Raw genomic sequence first — 4,111 nt, 5'->3', positions numbered from 1 at the left:
CAAAAAATAAATATAAAGAAGAAGATAAAAATAGAAATGGAGAAAGAAGAGAGTCTTGGCCATGAGTTGGAGATCAGAGAGAGAGAGCTTGAGGTCTTTGGCCTTGGGTTTTAGATCTAGAGATGGAGGGAAGAGTGCTTAGGTTCAGCCATGGAGGCTCAACCTGGGACTGGCTATTGAGCGAGAGAAAGAGACAGAGCTGCCTTAGATGGTGGCTTGCGGCGGCAACTTATGGTGGCATCAAGTGGGGACGGGACATTTCGAGAGAGAAAAAAAGACCGAGGCGTATGAAACTTCGAGAAATTTCGAGAGAGAAACTTTGATTTGTTTCTATGAGCTTGGCCGAGGCATGGCTGCGTGCTGAGGCACTGAGGTGTGATGGGGCACTGAGGCATGAGGGTGTGATGATGCACTGACTGAGGCGTGAGGGCGTGATGAGGCACTGACTGAGGCGTGAGGGCGTGATGAGGCACTGATTGAAGCGTGAATTGAAATGGGAATGAAAGGAGGCAGTTGGGTTGAGTATTGGGAATGAGTGACTTAGGGTTTACAAATTACAATGGTATATATATAAGGGGGGTTTTAGTAATCTCACATAACTGGGTAATATCCGGGCCGGGTCTCGGGTTTTTGATAAAACCCGGACCTGACCTGGACCCACTTCGGGTTTTTTTTTAAAAAAACCCATACCCGACCCTATTCTTTATCGGGCCGGGTGAAATCCGACCCATTAAGGTTGGGCCGGGCTGGGTATCCACGGATCGGATCTAAATTGCCATCCCTATGATTGACCATGTTTTTGAGAAAGATGAAGCTTAAATCATTAAGAGCACACCTCTGAGTTCTACTAGTTAGCCTGATGCAATTGTCTGGCCTTTTACTCCATCAGGCTGATAATCAGTACAATCGGGGTTACAGGTTTTTGCAAGACAGCTCTGTTGCAATACAAAGATCAGCTCATGATTCAAAATTTTGGAGAAATCTATAGGGACTAGAGGTGCCTAGTAAAATCAAAAACTATGTGGCTAGCATGTAAGGAAGCTCTACTAACAAAGAGAAATTTGCTCCACAGAAAGATCACTACATTTGCCCTTTGTGAAAATTGTAAAGTGAGTGATGAGGATTGTGCACATGCTATTTTCTATTGTTCTAACTTGCAGGTGGTTTGGAGCTCAGATCCATAATGGAGCTGGCTTTTGGCTTTGCAAGGATGTAATGTCAATGAAATTTTCCAAAAAGCTTTTACGGAAAATAAGGATGCTGAAGCCCTCATGGGCTGGGCTATTTGGAATCGCAGAAACGAAATTAGGTTTAAGGAAGCTGTGTGTCCTATAAACCATATCCTCCCACTGTTAAAGGAAAGGAAGGCAGAGTTCTAGAATCTCCATCTGGCAACAAGGACGGTCCAGCATAGGAATCATACAAGATGGAAGTCGCCGGAGTCAGAAGCTTACAAGGTAAAATATGATGGCACGATCTTTGCAGAACAAGGAATAGCCGACATAGGATTAGTCGTTCAAAACTCAGAAGGAGCGGTCATGGCTTCTCTGTCACAACAGGTCCCTCTTCCAACAATAGTGGCCCAAGTGGAAACTATGGCAGCTAGGAAAGCAGCCGAGTTGGCTCTAAAGGTTGGCCTTACAAAAGTTATCATCGAAGGTGATTCAAATACCATCTTCAGAGAACTTAATAGCACTGATCCATCCATAGCTTTACATGGGCATGTGATTTAAGATATTAGATGCTTAGTTTCCTCTTTTGTTAGCCATAGTTTTACTCATGCTCGTCGTTAAGGAAATAATGTAGCTCATGCTTTAGCAAGTTGGCCAATTAACTCGTCCAATTTAACTGTTTAGATGGAAGATGTACCACCAGACATTCAGTGTGTTGTTCATTTGGCCTCTGTTGATTAATGATAAAAGAAGCAGGATTCGCAATATATATATATATATATAGAACTCTATATGGTAGAGGTGGAGTACCTTAGGAACTCTAAAGGATCTTAATCTATAATTTTCCAACTCAGCCCTACCTCATTAAAAGTTTAGGGTTTTATGTTTTTGCCCTAGATATATAAGGTAAAACCCTAGCCACGTTTTTTAGAGTTGCTCTGGGTGTATTGTTGCTCATACCTTGCTGTTTGTGTGAATCTCTTGTGAGATCCTTGAGGAGCTTTCCTTCACATAAACTTAGGGTTTTCAAGGTAGAGATTATATCAACATCTTGATGATAAACTCAGTTGCTACCATTGGAGCTTAAAGAAACATAAGCGGGAGTGCTTGTATCTTGTGGAGAATCCAAGAAAGAAGGAGTCCGTGGATTCGGAGATTGCACGTAGTCGTGTCAGTAAGTTCTACTGGTGGGTAGCATTAGGAAGTCAAGCGGGGAGCTTGTAAGTCCTTTTGTATGAATTTCAATTATTTCAGATAGTGGATTCAAGTTTAGCTTGAGGTTAGCTAGGTCAAATCCTCCTCAGGTTTTTACCGTGTGGTTTCTTGGGTCATCATATCATTGTGTTATTTTCTTTTTCGCTACTTTTCCGCTATGTGATGAATTTTGTAAACTTTGTGATTGATTTCTATTCTCATATCACCTCACATGTATTTCAAGTTTTTGCTAGTTGCACACATTACACAAGTTACTCTTTGCTAAACATTGTACATGTTATTGTGTGTGTTTTTTGGTCTGACCAAACAAGTTTAAAAATACCTTGAGTATTATGCAAAACATATTTTTTTTGCCTGAGAATGTGAAGGGAGAATGGCTAAAATTTTCTTTGAAAAATTGGGGTTAAAACTTGGGGTTTTTGAAAAAGTATTTTATCTCATACTTATGCATTTTGTTTCAAAAAATTTTATGCTTTGAGGAGTTGTGCCCAAAATGTGGTTGCTGTTTTTCAAAACTGTGATTTTTTTCAAAATTTTGTGAGCCTCTGCCTGTTTCGATTGATCCAACCTGTTTTTCGATCGATCGAAAATTACTTAAAATTCTTTTAGAAATCTTGAATTGATTCGATCGATCGAATGTAAATTTCGATCAATCGAATATTACGAATTAGGTTTTTTAAAAACACTGTTCTTGACTTTTTCAAACATCTTTTCAAAAAGTTTCAAAACCTTTTTCTCTCTCTCCAACTTGGCAAGTTCACTCATCAATTGTTTTCCTCCGAATTTTTTGCAAAGAATTTGTCTTCCAAGGCCGATAAGTCTATTTTGCCCTTCCTTTTCTTTTATTTTCATGATTTCATGCATTTTTCTTTAAAATTTTCGGACCTATTCTTTTTGGGGGTTTTTCATAAATCAAGCCTTATTTTATGAAATTGATCAATGGGTTTTGTTGGTATATTGATATATTCATGATCTATGATGGTTAATTTGACCAATTTGAGGTTTTGTGTAAAATTGAAAATTCTAAGGCTTGTAATGAACCCGAATTGGGGATTTTGTTCAATTAAAGTGAAATTGATGAAATCGGCTTGTTGTTTTGATGTAATTAAGCATTATAATCAGTAAATTGTGTTGTGTGATGCTCAATTATCAATTAGTTTTAAAAACCTTTCAATTTTGGGGTTTTTTGTTAGAAACTCCATGCTCAAGCCAATTTTGTTAAATTGAACTTTAATTGAGCTTAGTTTTACTGCATTAGAACATGCATCATGACTTTTTGATTGTTCATGCATCATATAGATTTTTATTCTATTTTATTTGTGCTAACTTGCAGTCTGCCCTTGGGTTATATTTTTGTTTTGTTTTGTTGGTTTTTTCTTTGTGTCTCTGTCCTTTCCTTAGCATCATGCCTAGGAAAACTAGAGTTCGTAGGTCTGTTCCCTCACCTTCTCATTCCCCACCTTCTTTTGACTGAGAGAAGTTTCCAAGTGAGAAAAATCAGGAGATTTTTGAGAAATTGAACCTTAGGAGAAAGATTTGGTCTGAGCGTGCTGTCATTTTAGATAAGCTTGATCTTGCCATTAGGGCAAATTTTGAGCGTCGGGGCTGGTTACCCTTAGTGGATATTTCTAATCCTCCTCCTCCAGCTACCCTGATTAGAGAGTTCTTTTTAAACATCTCTATCCGCGTCTATGATTCTAACACTTTGGTCAAGAGTTGGATAA

Source organism: Quercus suber, unplaced genomic scaffold (genome assembly GCF_002906115.3).
Source record: "Quercus suber isolate HL8 unplaced genomic scaffold, Cork oak 2.0 scaffold_259, whole genome shotgun sequence".
In the NCBI taxonomy this organism is placed as follows: domain Eukaryota; kingdom Viridiplantae; phylum Streptophyta; class Magnoliopsida; order Fagales; family Fagaceae; genus Quercus; species Quercus suber.
The sequence above is the reverse complement of the archived record's forward strand: the minus strand, read 5'-3'. Positions refer to the sequence as shown.